This window comes from Periophthalmus magnuspinnatus, chromosome 15, assembly GCF_009829125.3.
Source record: "Periophthalmus magnuspinnatus isolate fPerMag1 chromosome 15, fPerMag1.2.pri, whole genome shotgun sequence".
Classification (NCBI taxonomy): Eukaryota; Metazoa; Chordata; class Actinopteri; order Gobiiformes; family Gobiidae; genus Periophthalmus; species Periophthalmus magnuspinnatus.
Genome location: NC_047140.1, coordinates 14504685 through 14522167, shown reverse-complemented (window position 1 = coordinate 14522167; position 17483 = coordinate 14504685).

The following is a 17483-nucleotide window of genomic DNA, read 5'->3' as shown; positions in this document are numbered from 1 at the left end:
ACACAGCGTGAGTGACACGTGTGTTTGATAGTGACACGTTACTGATTTGGTGGAACCTTCTACACACAACATGGTAATGTCACACTAACATTAAACTAAATATTGTCCTGCAGGCCACAAAATATCCTGCCTCGGGCCGTAATTGGTCTCTGGGCCACAAGTTTGAGACCCCTGGTTTTTTACTTTGAGCAAAGGAACACCCCAAAGCTCAATGCTGGGCCCGCTACTTTTTACTGTATTTATTAATTTGATTAGTTGCAGATGATGCTGTTTCGCAAGTGTCCCTCTGCTGATCAGACAATTTTTAAACTGCAGCAAGATTTTAAGCTATTATTATCATTGAATGCAAATAAAACTATTCATTTACTAAGTATATGATTTATTCTAAAATAAAAAAAATTATATGCAATCTACAAATCTTTATACAGTAAATGGTACATTGATTGAAAGAGTTGCCACCTATAAATGAAACATATCCTTTAAAATACATATCTTGGAATTATTTAACAGTTTAAAATAAATAATTTACATTTTATTATTAAACAAATGTTGCATTCCATTGAAAAACAGAAAAAGAATGTTCAAACAACCTTTATGTACTAGATGGAGATATAATATAATAATCTACATGCAGACGCTAGTCCAGGGGGTGGGCAAACCTTTGGACACACGGACAGTATATATATATATATATATATATATATATATATATATATGATAGTCGTAACGGTGGGTGTAGCGGACCAAAGAGTGCAGACTCAGGGCAGATTTACAGTGTTTATTTTACAGATTGTGAAATAATTAAGAGTTCAAAAACCCAGCAAGGAACTGGGAGCGGGGTGTGAGCCAGAGTCCGGGACGAGACAAGAGGGTGAAGACAAAGGGTGGACTGTACCGGAGCTGGGGTGCGGAGGCAGGAGCAGGAACGAGCGGGAGCGGGAATGTAGACATGCGGACACTCCGGCCACGAACAGGATGAAGCGCCGCAGGAATGCAGAAACAAAGGAACGACGACGATCTCGCGCCAAGTGTCTGGTCCCAGCTCCTCTTATGCTCCGCAGCAGGTGGAGGTAATTGCGCTGATGAGCTGCAGGTGCGCGCAGGAGGAGCCAGGAGCTCAGCCCCGCTCCGGCAGGTGAGGGAGGGAAGGAGCTGGACAGGAGGTAAAACGTGGACCAGACGGTGCGGATCATGACATATATATATATATATATATATATATATATATATATATATATATATATATATATATATATATATATATATATATATATATATATATATATATATATATATATATATATATATATATAAAAGATATATTACATTAGAGATTTGGCCTGTAACATGTAGCAAAGCATGAATATGCAAGGCTCTTTGCACATTTTTTCCCCCCAAATGCATTAATTAAATTAATTAATTAATTAATTTTTAATTTATTTAAATTTCAGTTAGATAAACACAGCAGAAAAACTTTGAATATGGTTTTATTATAATTTGGTCACATTTGGTGGGCCAGATTAATAAGCCCAAAGGGCCGTGTGTGAGCCCTGGGCTGCAGTTTGCCCATGTCTGCACTAGTCTCTACTTTGAAACCTTTAGATACTGTTCACTCTTTCACTCAGTCCTTCGTTTTATAACAGGTGATGAATTTAAAACCACTGTTTCACATAATACCTGCAACACACAGCAGTATTTTCTGTCAGCGAGAACAACACTGTACAAAGTGTATTTCTAAGAGACTACTTGATAGACTGCCTGAATATACTTGATACAGGAGCTTTTAATACAAGGTCTCATGATTGTCCAAGTCTAAAAGCTGACCGCACTAGAACTGAAATGGGAGAAAAGCTTTTGGCTATTGCTTCTCAAAATTGGAATACATTTCGAGGACATGAAAGACTGGACACTTTGGTGCCACAAATGCACTTGATAATCTGCTGATAAACATTTATAATCACACCTGTACCTGTTTTTAATGTTTTAAATGGATCTCTGTTGTTATTTATTTGTACTTGTTTGTATTTTTCTATATTTTAACAGGGCGCTCATGAAAAGGAGAGTCTCATTGGGCTCTCTGTGTATGAGTACAAGAATCCCATGCATTTCAGAACATGTTTGTAGAAGTCTTACCACTTATATAACAAGATATTTCTATAAAAATACAGGATACAAATAATTGCAGCCCTTGTGAATTGTGGGCCGGTCGACATTTCCTGCCAATTGATTAGTTGACTAAAAGGAGACAGAGTCAAAACTCATTAAACTATCGTGTATCTCTATGTATCTGACCCCAACTGCACTCAAAAGACTACAACCGCACTGGAGTTCATGCAAAAACAACTATTTATACAGAAAGTGTGTATTTATATGTAAAAAAGGCAAAGATCCAGTCACAAATCTTCAGCTATATATCATAGTTTTCCCTTTCTGCTGCTGTCACATATAAATTCTTACAAGCGACAGTAGCTCCGCTGTTAAAGTGTTTTGTCCACTGATCCGAAGGTTGGTGGGTGGGATCCAGCTTTTGGAGTAAACATCATTGGTTTCAGCGGTCAGACCCAGTGACCCACAGGTTGGCGGTGCGATTCCAGCTCCCACGGATGAATGCTGTTGTCGCGTGCTTAGACATGACACTGCTGTATGAATGTGTGTGTGTGAATGTGAGTGGTTTCTTGATGTAAAGTGCTTTGAGCGACTTGAAGGTGGAAAAGCGCTACATAAAAATCTACCATTTACCATTAACCATAATCTAAATAATATAATTAGTTGAGTAATACAAACTTCAGCACTCTAATCATAGCGGACTGAGAACTGCGTCAACTCAAACTGCAATTTCGATTTGATATATTTTGTGCAGAAAAAAGTATACTTGGATAAAACTTTTTGAAGAGTAATCAATTCGTGCTGCTAACGTAAATGTCACAGTGAGTAATTATATAACTTATTTAAAATGTGTCCTTTGAAAGTATCTAATTATGTGTATGTCAGTGTGCTGGTCAGTGCTGTGTACTTCTACTTCACTTTGAGAATACAATGCATAAGTCACTCTAAATTATAACTGCTATATGTCATTCTGAATAATGCACTGTGGTGATTTTTTATTTATGTTTTAATAATAGGATTCTGTTCAAAGTTCACATTTTAAATTCACGAAAAATGACAAAAAAGACTGAAATATGAACTGACAAACTGATACAATGGAGATGTTTTTGTTTGCCTGGAATGTTCCACAGTACGGCATTAAACTGTTATATCCACTGTTAATTTAATATGTGTTTTTATTGCCAAACTGAGTTACTTGAAATATTATACGAATGGGCTGGCCACTCCTCAGATTTGACCTGTAACTGGTAATATCTAACTAACTTTTTCTTGTCTCCATAGAGAAAGGTTTAATTTCCAACTGTGGAAAACAAAACAATGACTGACCCTCCATCAGAAAAGTTACACAGTGCGTCTTTAACATCAAATATGTATAAATCAGATGTCGTGTCAGGACATTTTACTCTAGTTTTCACAAATATCTTTTTTTTTTAACTCTTGAGCAATTTCTTGGACTTTGTACTTCTACTTGAGAAATATGCAGTAATGTCTGACTCTGTGCCCACCTTTGTTTCTTAAAACTCAGATGTTATGTCCAGACAGTTATGTTCACAGTTAATCTACGGCTGAGTGTTTTTTTCCTTAATTGTACTTTGGACTTCTGCGTGAGTAATTTTGAATTGATGTACCATACTTTTACTTAAAGTTACAGTATACAGTATTACAGTATGTAGCTTTTTAGAAAGTTTAAAAGTCTGTGTACAGGTCTAATCCATAACAAAAACACAGTCGTGAGAGCTCCTCTGGACCCCAGTCTGCTGTACATCTCCATCTCAAAGTCTCTAACCACTATTTTGAAGACAGTGAAGTTCAGATCTTTGCCAGAGAAAAGAAATGGTTTGAGAGAGGAGATAAAGAAGCAGTTTCTGTTAGGAAAGACAATCCTTCCTTAAACAGGAATGGGGGCCTGAGACATAACATATTATATATAACCCCACCACCAGACCTAAAACAAACAAAAGGAACAAAGAGAACAATAGTAGGGCCATTAAGGCTGAAACTGGAGACAACAGCTGTTTACAGTTTCAGTGTAGCTCTTCCCTTCAGACAGATATAAGGCAGTGTCCAACAGTAATCTGACCAGAACTTGTAACTTGTAATTGGACCAGCAGCAAAACATCTTCACTCCTACAATGATTTGTCCAGTTGTAAGAAAGTTAAAACCATACTTAGGAACATTCTCCATGGAGATTGAAAAGTTTAATATTATACAGTGGAATATTATAGCTAAAGGAACAACATTTCCATGGAGACAAGTAGGAGAAGCAGTTTTATGTAGATGTAAGTCCACTCATATTTAAAAAGTATGATTTTCTACGTTTTCCTGTGCAATAAACACAACAAATAAATAAATAAATGCATTCATAAGTAAATAAATAAATAAATAAATAATATGCTCTTATTTTAGCCTATATTTAGCTAAAACGTTCCGTAGAGCAGCTTTAAGTCCATTTGTGTGGCCCTCACCTCTTTGTATTCATGTCCATATGTTCTCTTTTGTTCTTCTGTATAAGTTCATATGGTGCTGTGCGCGCTGACAGCAGAAGAATAGCTCTGGAAGGAGGGCGATAACTCATGTGACAAAACTCTGACTCACTCCGAGTCTGGTTCACATCCGGACGTCGCTCCTGGGCCGGAACCGAGGCGACGTACGTGCGCGAGGCTTTGGAGCGCATGTCAAACTGCACACGTATTTATAAATGTCAACAAAAAGAAACAACTTTGGACAACGTGGATGGAGTCGTAACAGCGGAGGAGAGACAGAGCACCGCCTGGGGTTATACAACAGCGCCCCCAACTGGACTCAGAGGTACACTGCAAAGTCCAGTGTTCAATGGAAATTAGTACATGACATTTGCTCTTTCTATTCACTCCACTTTTAGTCTGAAAATGTTGACTTGTAATTTCAAATTGATTGTTTTTTCAGTGGTGATGGTCACTTTAAAGGTACTCCATGTAACTTTTCAGGTGGAGGGTCTGCTGTGTTTCTGTACATGAACGTTACTTCTTTGCCTTGAATATTCAGCACAACAGTAGGACAATACACCTGTCTGTCATGTATTTATTCAATTGCATGTGTTTTTGTATTATTATTGTTGCAGTAGTAGCAGTTGTAGTAGTAGTAAAAGTAGTAATAACAGTAATAGTAGCAATAGTAGTAGTAATAGCAGTAATAGTAGCAGTAGTAGTAGTTGTAGTAATAGTAGGAATTGCAGTAATAGTAGTAGTAGTCGTAGTAGTAGAAATAGCAGTAATAGTAGTAGTAGTAAGTAGTAGTAGTAGTAGTAGTAGTAGTAGTAGTAGTAGTAGTAGTAGTAGTAGTAGTAATAGTAGTCGTAGTAGTAGTAATAGTAGTAGAAATAGCAGTAGTAGTAGTAGTAGTAGTAGTAAAGCAGTAATAGCAGTAATAGTAGTCGTAGTAGTAGTAGCATTAGTAATAGTAGTAATAATAGCAGTAAAAGTAGCAGCAGTAGTAGTAGTAGTAATAGTAGTAGTAGTAGTAGTAATAGTATTAGTGGTGGTAGTAGTAATAGCAGTAGCAGCAGCAGTAGTAGTCACAGTAGCAGTAGTAGCAGTAGTAGCAATAGTAGTACTAGTAGTAGTTTTGCACAGGTGAGCGAGGTGGGACTCTTTGGCCAACCACCAAATGCTGAAGTCAGTTGTGAGGCACATGTTTTTTCCTCACTGGGTCACTCTGGGCCAGGATCTCAAAACAAAGTATCAGTGATGTAGTTTTTATTTCTGTTTTTTAGATCTGTGTTTCTCTGTTGTTGCCCTCAAACTGTAAAACCTTTGAGAGCCACAAGGGGGCAGTGTATGCTTCACAGTAATGTGTGGGATGACCTTGTGTGAATGTATAATTTTAAGTACTTTTATGGTCGGTGGATATTTTTTACACCATCATAATATTTTAAAACACAATATTAAACATACGGCTCAATAAAAATTATACAAGGAGCTGTTGATTTAAAAGAGTCTTTTATGAAGCACAAACACAGGGGTCAAAGTTCAAATGATAATGGAGTTATATTTTTATATACGAGGTTAATGAAGAATCTGTTTGGTTTTCAGTCATGTTTTATTATCAAATCCAATCCTCATTATTTATACAGCACATTTCATCTCTCATTCTCTCTCTGCCCTCTCTTTTCTTCACTCCATCCCTTCTCTCTTTCCTCTGTATCTGCTCTCTTCTCTTTATCCTTCTCTCCTCACCTCCTCCTCCTCAGGTTATTTTGTTCTCATCTTGCTTCTTCACTTCCTCTCTCTTTCCTCTATCTCTCCTCCCCCCTCTTTTCCTTTCTCTTTATCGCTCTCTCTTCTCACTCCCCTTTTCCCACTCTTTTCTCCCTCTCATTCCTTCTCTCCTCTCCCTCTCTCTCCAGATTTCTCTAGTTCTCATCTTGCTTCTTCCGTCCCTCTCTCTTTCCTCTATCTCTCCTCCCCCCTCCTTTCCTTTCTCTTTCTCTTTTCTCACCCCCCCACTCTCTTCTCCCTCTCCTCTTTACCTCTCTCTCTCTCTTCTCCTTCTCTCCCTCTATCCGTCTCTCCTCACCTCCTCTCTCCATATTTCTCTAGTTCTCATCTTGCTTCTTCCCTCCCTTTCTTTCTTCTATTGCTTTTCCCTCTCATTTCCTTTCCCTTTATCTCTTTCTTCTCACCACGGTCTCCCACTCTCATCTCCCTCTCCATTCCCTCTCTTCTCTTTACCTCTCTCTCCCTCTGTCCTTCTGTCCTCACCTCCTCTCTCCATATTTCTCCCTCCCACTCTCTTTCCTATCTCTCTTCCCCCTTCTCTCCTTTCTCTTAATCGCTCATCTCACCCCTCTCTTTCTTCTTCTCCCTCTCCTCCCTATCCCCCCTTTATCTCACCTCCTCTTTCGCTCCCTCTCTCTTTCTCTCCCCTGCTTGGAATCTATCTCTTCTCTCTCCCTCTATCTCTCCTTGTCTCCTCATTTCCTTTCTCCATCTTTCTTTTTCTCACTTTGATTCTCCACTCCTGCCCTCTCCTGCCCTCTCCTTCCACCTCCCTCTTCTCCCTCTCTCCCCTTCCCTCTCTCTATCCCTCCACTATCTCACTTCCCCTGCATCTCTACTCTTTATTTCCTCTCTACCCCCCCCCCCTCATCACCACTCTCGCTTTCTTCTGTAATCATGCTTCTTTCCTCCCGCTCCCTCTCTCTGTCCCCCCTCTCCTCTCATCCTTCTCCTCTCTCTTTCCTCTCATCCTTTCTTTCACTCAGAGTTACACAGGGAGCTGTTGATTTAACCGAGTTTTTAATGAAGCACAAACACAGAGTTCAAAGTTCAAATTATAATGGAGTTTAATGAATTTCCATATACGAGCTAAATGAAGAGTCAGTTTGGTTTTCAGTCATGTTTTATTATCTAATCCAATCCAATCAACATTATTTACACAGCACATTTTAAAGTGGTGCACAATACCCTCATAAAATACAATAAAAATATAAAATAAAGCTGTATTTAGACCTCATTAAGTCAATAAAACTCGTCAAATCAAATTAATTAGGTTAATATCATAGACTGTATATATAAATGGATGTAGCTAACCTGCTAGCCACACCGTTCTTAATAGGAAGTGAGCATGTGCGCGTTTCCAGCTCCATCGACTCTGGCTCCAATTCACTTTCTATTGAAAAACTGTTGCCCTTCTCTCTGTAACTGCTGCATTGAGCCTCGTCATTTTGGTCTTAAAATGTTTATATTAACCAGCTCTACATGATCCTGGTGTTTTTATTTAGCTGTCGTGTCCGCAAATTAAGACATGAACATTAATAACAGACAGATCAGATGCCTTCTTTCCCCGAGGGTTAGCAATAGGTTTGATTGACAGCATTGCTAAGTACCCAGCGGTTACTTATTCATAGATTCACGCATGTACTGTAGTAGTGATGGAGCGATGTTTGTGTTATGCAAATACAGTGTCAGGACTCAAGGTTAGTCAAACAGCAGCGCATCTGTACGTCTCTCATTCTCTTTCTGTCCTCTCTTTTATCCTCTTTTTCCTGCCTCTATCTGTTTTTCATGTTTTTAAGTGAGTAAAAATAAGTTATAGTGCCTTTAATCACAATTGCTATACATAATTTGACAAGGCAAACACATTTTTTAACTCAACATGCATGTGAACATTACAGAGGCCCTGAAAGATTTTTTTTATATTTGTCTTTCTTTCTTGTCTTGTGTCTCCAGCAGCGATGCGTTCACTTGCCTGTGGTGTCATTGATGGTGTCAATGTCAGCGATGCGTTCAGGCGCTGTCAGTAAAGTGCCTGGAGGCTTGGACGGGGGCTTGATATTTCTTTTTCTTTTTTTTAAAGAAATGTTTAATGGGATACTGTGAAATATTTCAGGCAAGCGATAACATCTCCATGGAGACAAGCGGGAGGCAGGGTTAGTTATACCGTACACCGTTATCACTGGAGGATTTTTTGTATTTTGCATGTTTATGTTGATGGGAAACCAAAGTGATAGAGGATACCCAGCCGGACACAGGGAGAACATGCAAACTCCACACAGGACTCAAAGCAGGGACCGTCTTGCTCTGAGGTGAGAGTTTTCGCTACGTTCTTTCCATTAGTCAAGCACTTTATTGTTTGGTTTTCAGATGACATCACAACGTTCTATAGACCAATAATATTTGATAAACATTAGAGCAGGAAAAGTAAGTAATTTGTGTTGTAATACAGTGAGTTCTGGGGTCTAGTCACTGAAGAAATTGCCAGGTTAAACATTTGTGATTTTACCTTATCAATATTTCTTGAATACAATGTAATCAATGGGGAAAGACAGCCCTAGAATATAGAATCTGAAAACTACCATATGAAAGATGTGTCTAAAGTATTAAGCCTCTTTCTCATTGACATGATTCACTTGGAGGTTTGGCGCAGGTCTGTTTGGTGCTGCTCCCTCCAGCAGAGTTGTATTTCCATGAGACACCTGGACTGATCCATTCTAAAGTGAACCAACGGAGGTCGTTTTCAGGTTTTATAATGTGATGATGTTATACTTCCAGATGGGGGAAATAGACAGTTTTCCCTATTGATTTTTATTGTACTTTGCCATGAAATATGTAAAAAGTAAATTCACAAATGTTGAACCTGATCATTTCTATTAGTGACTAGACTCTAGAGCTCACTGTGTGCCGGTCCCTCCGTCCTGTTAAGGGTTAGGTCTGATTATCAGAAGCACCTGAGCGCAGTGTCCCTGGCTCCACATAAATGGGTCACTGCTACTGACATTGTTTGTCCTCTCCTCAGGACGCTAGAGCGGTAACATACGGTGAACCCATAATGCACCTTTGCACATTTGCACGTTTGTTTCTGTAAAACCTTAAACTATGCTTAACATGTAAAATAAACTACATCTTTTGGTAACTCCCTGTGTCGGTCTCTACATTTGTTGAGCCGTGGGTCATAACAACTATTTTACAATGAAAATCTGCATTTGAGCAATATTCATTATGATCTTATCTGTATTAAATGCTATTGGCCCATAAATGTTGTGATGTGATCTGAAACCCAGCAATACTCTTCATATGTGATGTTAAAGTTATAATCATGCATGTCTTCATATAAGCCTGCAGTGATCATGTGACCTGTGTCCTGACCCAGATTTAACATGTCACACTGAGTTACCTCCTGTTTGCTGCTGCTGCCTTTGTCACTGCTCATCACAGACTGGCCTCACAATCATTACATCGCAGTATGAGCCTACCATTGGAATCCATTTTATAAACATGTGATCAAATCTAACTCTGTGGTCTGTCTCTAAAATGGTTTGTAGGTCGACTTGAGTTTAACAGTATTAAAAAATATTAGGCAAACTTGACTCTTGTGACCTTTAATACATGTTATAAAGTTGTTAGCTCCTCAAAACATACCTGGAGCTGGGTTTTGTTTTATTTACACGTTTTTATTAGTCTGTATATATTAAAAGCTACCTTTTACCTTTAGTTCAGCAGAGATTGGTAATTCCAGAGAAGAAATCATCCAAATTATTATGGAATTTAAAAACACAGTGAAGCACTTCTTGTATCACCACATGACATCACAAGGTGGAACAGAGTGTTTTCTGTTTGAGAGAAGAGCTCAGCCTAAATATTCAGGGTTTGTGTTTCAATGTTTCTATGTCATATAAATTAGTTAATAGAAAAAAATGTAGTGTATGCATTTCATTTTTTCAAGGGGCACTGCGTAACATTTCCACCTGCTTTTCTCCATGGAGATGTTACTGCTTTGCCTGCATATTCCATAGTATGGCATTAAACTTACCTACGTCTATGGATACAATCAGATAGAGCCACCAGATCATGTCACAGGTAAATCTGTGGAGAAAAACATACATTCATGGTAAGAATGTATGTTTTTCAAGGTAAAAATTGTCACATAGATATGCCAAGACACATCAAATGCCATACTGTGGAACATTTCAGGCAAAGTATCTATATGGAATCAAGCAGGTAGTGTGCCAACCGCCAGAAAGGTTACGCAGTGAAGTTTTAACAAATGATATACTAAAACAAGATTATTTAGGCCTATTTATTTATTAGTTAAAGTGCATATGACAGGTTTTCATATTTTTTTCTAATTCTGACTTGGTTTGGTGGGACTGTGCCTGTTGTAAATATTTATCATAATTTCACTTCAGTAAAGCGGCAGTTTGAGTAAAAAAAAAGTTGACACGAAAAGCACAAAAATAAAGGAAGAGACTGGTTTTGGCCCTTGGTGACATTATGGTTGCTAGGTAACAGTTATAGATTCACCTGTACATTTGTCACATCTGCTGCCCGTGTCCAACCAGGAAGTAAAATTATAAACTTCACCAGAATAAAAATACTAGATAAAACTAGGCAAATGTGTTAGTAAAATCCAGAATCTAATGATGTTAAAACTGTTTTAGTGAAATGAGTCGTCTAGACTGTCAAATGCACTTTAATGACTAAGGTTTCATTATAAACATATATTTCTCAGCACTTTAAACGCGTGAGCTTGATGTTTGTATAAGCCTTTGTCCTTCACACTTCATTATTATTCACACACAGAGACACAACAGTAACGCCATAAGCACAGTGTTCTGACAGGTGACTGACAGCTGACGGACAGATATTTGATGAATCAGAGAATGAAACGTGATTTGAAACTTAATTAAGATTTGATCATTATTAAAGGGCTCATATTACACCATTTTCTGCTCTATGTTATAATGTTGTTTCCTCATCACAAACAGACCTGGAGTTGTGTTTTGTTTCATTCACGCATGTTTAAACACACAAATCCTGCATATTTAGGCTGAGTTCTTCTCTCAAACACACTCAAAACACTCTGTTCCACCTTGTGATGTCATCATGTGGTGATACAGGAAGAGCTCCACTGTGTTTTTAAACTTCATACACCTTCACTAGAATCATTTGGATAATTTCAACCCTGGAATTGCCAATCTCTACGAAACAAAAGGTAAAAGGAGCTGTTAACTTGAAAACTACTACTTCGTGACATCACAAGGTGGAACAGAGCATTTTGAGCTTTGGGGATGTTATCAGACAGTAATAAAAAATTACGCAAAGAAACAAAAAAACAACTCCAGGTATGTTTCGATGAGACTCACAACATTCTAACACGGCTTAAAGCTCACAGGAGTCAATTTTGCGTAATACAGGCCCTTTAAAACAAACTATAATTTTATTTTGCTACTGATCATAATTAGCATAACTTCTTTCCAAACGGAGTGATTTTAAATCCCAGTGTGCCTGTGACTTTGTGACTGTGTGGATGTGTGAACAGATGGGCGAACATACAGTCACGGATCATAAAGTGTCCCATTAAATACACGACCAGACGATTCAAATCACAGGCCTCTTATAAGTGATTTATACAAGACTCCATTACAATAATCACTACGGGGAGATTAGCATTAGTTATGGGGCTATTATGGCACTAGGGCTGCACCTAAAGATTATTTAGCAGTGTAATAGTAATCGAGTATTTTTTGATTATTCTGTAAGGCAAATTATTATTGGCACTTATTCCTGTTATACACTGAGTTTTCACAATGAATTTTTAGACAAATTAAATGTTGAAATTTTCTGACATAATGTTTTTGATAAGTGTTTTATTAATCCAAATCACAACTTGTTCATTTTAGTTTTGATTTAAAGATGTACTGTGTAGCTTGTTTGGTCTTATCTGTACTTTACTTAAGTATATTTTAAAGTGGTTATTTTGTACTTTTACTTCACTACATTTGAGAGCATGTATCTGAAAAGTGAAAGTATTTTTTATTATAGTTTGAGACCTGCTGAAAAGGCTGAGGGGTTTATTTTTAACACGTTCATAATTTGAGCAAACAAAAATATACAAATAAAACAGCCAAGAGCAATTCAGTTATTTCAGTTAATTCAACACACATCTTTATCAAAATCATTACATTTGAAGCTTTATATTTTTTTAGTATTTTGTATTTTTAAAGAGTTTTTTTAATACTTTTATTTAGGAGTAGATTTTCTCATGTGATACTTTTACTTTTTTTCCTCTGGTATCTGTACTTCTCCTTAGGCTAAGTAACAAAATTGAGTACTTCCACCGCTGTCCTGTAGGTGACAGCAGTAGGCCTAGTTACATGCCAGGTCTGTGGAAAGGTAAACCTGCTCAAAACAAGAATGCATGTTTTTCAAGGTATTTTTTAAGATAGTAGACTTCCCACCAGAAAAATTACATAGTGCACCTTTAATAATGCCACTGTGTTTGTGACAAAACATCTTTTGTCCTGTGTTTTTGAGGTTTACAGTTAACAGTTGTCATTATCATACTCATTTTTGTTACTTAAGTGAAAGTACAGATACAGAGGTAAAAAGTATCACATGAAATAATATACTTAAGTAAAAGTATTTAACTGCCTGTTTAAAAATGTACTTTAAGAGTAAAAATTAAAAGTATCTCACACAAGTGTTGTTAAAGTGTTAAATGTAGTGATATTGACTCAAAAATGATACATACAAATTCACTTTTCTTATGAATTTTGTGTATTTACATTTGTTTGATCAAAGACGAAGCCTGAACTCAAAAACTTTAGTCAGGATGTTTCCACGAACATGTTCAAAATAACTCAAATCATATGAAAGGTACTTTTCACTTTTCAGTCCAGTTAAAAATGTAGTAGAGTAGAAAGTACAGTTACCTGCTCTGTATGGAGTGAAGTAAAAGTAAGTATCCACTGTAACATTTACATAAGTAAACACATATACCTAAAAATTCTACTTAGGTCCAGTACTTTACTACTTGTCTTTCATTACCTTCTACCAGTGCGGCCAATACATATTTCAAGCCTTTTTGGTTTGAAGAATATTAACTTTTCTGGTGGAGGGTGTGCAACCGGCTTGTCTCCTTGGACATGCAATTGCTTGACTAATTATGTTCCACAGTATAGCATTAAACTATCCATGGAGACAATCAAATGACACCACAAGACTGAGTATTTTATCAGAAATAGAAACACCTGTAACTGAATAAATGCAAGATTAATAAATGTAATGTCATACTGGGAAACATTCGGGCAAAGTAATCCCGTTTCCATGGAGAAGCAGTAACGTTACATATTGCACCTTTAAGAGACGGTGGTTTGATGTTAAAATACTAAACATTCAAGTGTAGAGTCGACACATTTATCCATGTTATCTCCGTGTGTGACGGGTGGACTTCTGTGTTATGTTGTTTGTGACACTTGTGGTGTGTTCAGGAGCCACAGAACACAGCGGGAACTTTTGGAGGCACTCTCTATTTAATCTGGTTCACAATAATAGAAAATAGGATCAACGTGTTCTGCTGTTTATCGGTCCAGCCCAGAACTACAGGGGGGAAGATAATGGACAGAGTCAGCACCTCCCTGCACATCTATGCATGACAACAACGGAGCAACATCAGAGCTCAATATGAACTTAAATACAACAAAATAATAAGACAAAATATTAACAAAAGGACACTTAAATCATGGAATTATAATAGATGAAGAAGAAGTGGCTGGAGGCCCAAGGGTGCACAGTGAATTAAACGTCAAGTTTGAGCCAAACTGTAAATAAAGAAAAGGAATTAAATAGTTATACATGACCTGGTTACATGTAAACAAGCAGGTGGCAGACCCCTCACCAGAAAAGTTACATAGTGTACCTCTAAAACATTTATAATTTCAAACTAAAATATGATGCCTTAAATGCAATACAGAATATACAGGTATTTCTAACCCGCTTATCTTCAGTTTAAACAGTATATGAAGCTCTGGCATCATATGAACTCAACCTATTGCCTAGATTTTCTTATTCATGCATATTTACATGTATTTGATTTTTCCTTTCACAGAACGACAGCTCCTCTCTGGGGTCAGTGCATCTCCAGTCATTCACCGCTCCTCTGCAGTTCTCGTCTGTATAATTTGCTGTATAATTAGTCAGGAGTGAACCCTCCGTATCATGGAGAATCTCTGAGGATGTGCTCATGTGTGTCCTGCATATTAACACAGCAATCATCACTCATTAGCTTTAGCCTTCCTTAGTCGTTTATTTCCTGTATAGGTGTGGGTATTAGGCCAAAAGTGTATTATTTTTATTACATCACATCACTAATTACTAGAATTTTAAAACTGAGCTGGATGACAGGTCAGAATGTGGTGAATTTGATGTTTAACTGCCAGATTGCAGATTTATTGACCTGGTTTATGGTTAATATCTCTATAATTACTGGACCTAGCTGTCTTCTCTGTTAGCATAAATAAATGTGAAATAATGTTTTTATGTTAGCTTAAAAAACATTTACAAGAATAAATGAGATGTGATTAGATTACATGACATTCTTGATATTTATTTATTTATTGTTTTTTTTAATTTATGTTGTATTTATTTTTATGAATTTCTTATTTCTTTTTTATATATTTTTTATTTATTTGTATTATTCTTTTCTTTATTTTTCATGTATTTATTTATTTGTTATTATTATTATTTTATTTTTTATTATTTATTTTTATTTTATGGCAGAACGTTGCTCTGTATTTCTTTTAATTATATGATATCACATTCGTAGGACAAATAAAAGTTACAAAACAGGTAAAACAGTCAGGTAAAAACCCCATCTTCTTGTCTTGTCATCCCTCGCCCGTGCACTAGATGGCGCTGTGTGACCTATCTCTCTTCCCGCCTGAAGCCTGTCGCGTGCTCAGCTGCTCTGGCCCGCGTGCTTCCTGCAGGTGTCAAACACGCGCGTGTATTTTAGACCGTGTCGGAATCCTGCAAACCGAATAGCACGCGCATCTGACGCTTTTTACGTGCCTCCTGTGGTCCACGTGAGTACGGTCAAAACGTCATGTTAGAAGACGCATTGTATTTGTAATATTGCTGATTTATTTTTGACAACATGAAAAAGCCCTCAAGTTAATTCATTTTAATTGGCACCGTTGACACTTTCCCTTTGTTATGATCAGTTCTAATTTATTTTTAAGCACTATTTATAAGAGCACTCCACTATTTAACTTGTGGGGTCTGACATCTTGTCTCCATGGAGATGTAATTGCTTTGCTCCATTAATAATTTTGGCTAAGTTTAAATGTAATAAGCTCTTAATGTAATAACAGGCAAATAATGTAATGACTTGGATTAGCTGATAAGGTAATAATGCCTTGCCAGTAATGTAATACTTTATCATATTATGGGCTAGGTACTACAATATTGGCTCAACAAGAGAAAAAAATGTCAGCCAGAAAGTCCAGTAGCTCAGGAGACAGGACTGTTTGGGCTTTGGACACAGTTACACACAGAAATAGATTAAAATTAGGGCAAATTTATTCTTCTCTCCTCCTCAATGACCTGGATATAAGTTAAAACAGGTCCATCTAAACTAACTAAGTATTACATTACTGGCTCATGTTACTATATTATAGGCTAATTACATTTAAAGTTGGCCAAAATCATTACAGTATTGGCAGTTATTACGTTATCATGTTGTTACACTCCCACAGTACGGCATTAAACTTGTCTATCCTGCATTTTTTTATCGCTCAAAATGCTTTATGCTAGCTGTCACATTCACAAAGATCTAACCTGTAACTTGGTTTAGACATATAGATACGTTTAATTTCAGGCAAAGCAATTATATCTCCATGGAAACAAGAAAATGGTAGACCCTTCTCCTGAAAAGTTGCACAATGCACCTTTAATAGTGTTGTTTTAGCTATCCTTGACGACATGAAAAAAAAAAAAACACGCATAAATTCATTCACTTTAACTCATGTAATTGACATCACTCCTTTGGTTGTTGTCAGTTGGGATATTTTATTTATATTCACCTTAAAAGTACTCTGTGTATCCTGGCTCCCCGTCTCCATGGTGATATAAGTTAACCTGAAATGTTTCTTTCATTCTATGACAATGAATGAATTTATTTTACAGCTCAAAAATGTGTAGCATTCTTACTGTGGAGCAAGGTCGCTTCTCCACGTATTTGACCTGCAACTTGGTTTGATGTTGTTGCTTGCTTGTCTCCGTGGATTTACATATGTTTAAAGCTACACTGTGGAACATTCTAGACAAAACAAGCTGGTGAGGGACTCTGCACCAGAAAAGGTACACGGTGCACCTTTAAGCAATTATGCATACAGGTTTTGAAGGCTTTGATATCATTCTGTATTACGCAAAATAGATTCTTGTGAGCTTCAAAAACATACCCAGAGTTATGTTTTGTTTCGTCCCCACATGTTGAGTATCTCCAAACCTCAAAATGCTCTGTTCCACCTAATGACGTCATGAAGGGGTAGTTTTCAAGTTTGCAGCTACCGTTTTACCTTTTGTTCAGTACAGATTGGCAATTGCAGGGCTGAAATGATCCGGGTGATTCTAGTGCAAGTTCACGGAGTTAAAAAACACAGTGGAGCACTTCCTGTACTACCACGTGACATCATAAGGTGTTTCTGTATCAGAGGAACGCCTAAACATGAAGGAGTTTTGAGCGTTAAACGTGTGAATGAAACAAAACACAACTCCAGGTATATTTTTAATGAGGAAAAAACATTCTAACATAGATCTGAAAATGCTGTGACACGGCCCTGATACTTCTGCCCAACTTTTTTTGTTTCATTTTTCCATATATACTTTTTTTTTCTTACAATAGAGTTAGTAGCACCAGTGGTTGTAATTGTAAGAATTAATATTATCTTGATATCCCTATAGTCTAGAAAGCTTTGGCTCCCTGGTCTCGCACAATATTCTTCGTATGCGTCATGCGCGTCCTGGGACTCGTATCTAAATCGTTTCAGTCACTGTATTTTCCATATTAATCTAACTATACACAGCAGGACTCTCCGACAACAGCGCTCCTCTTCGCG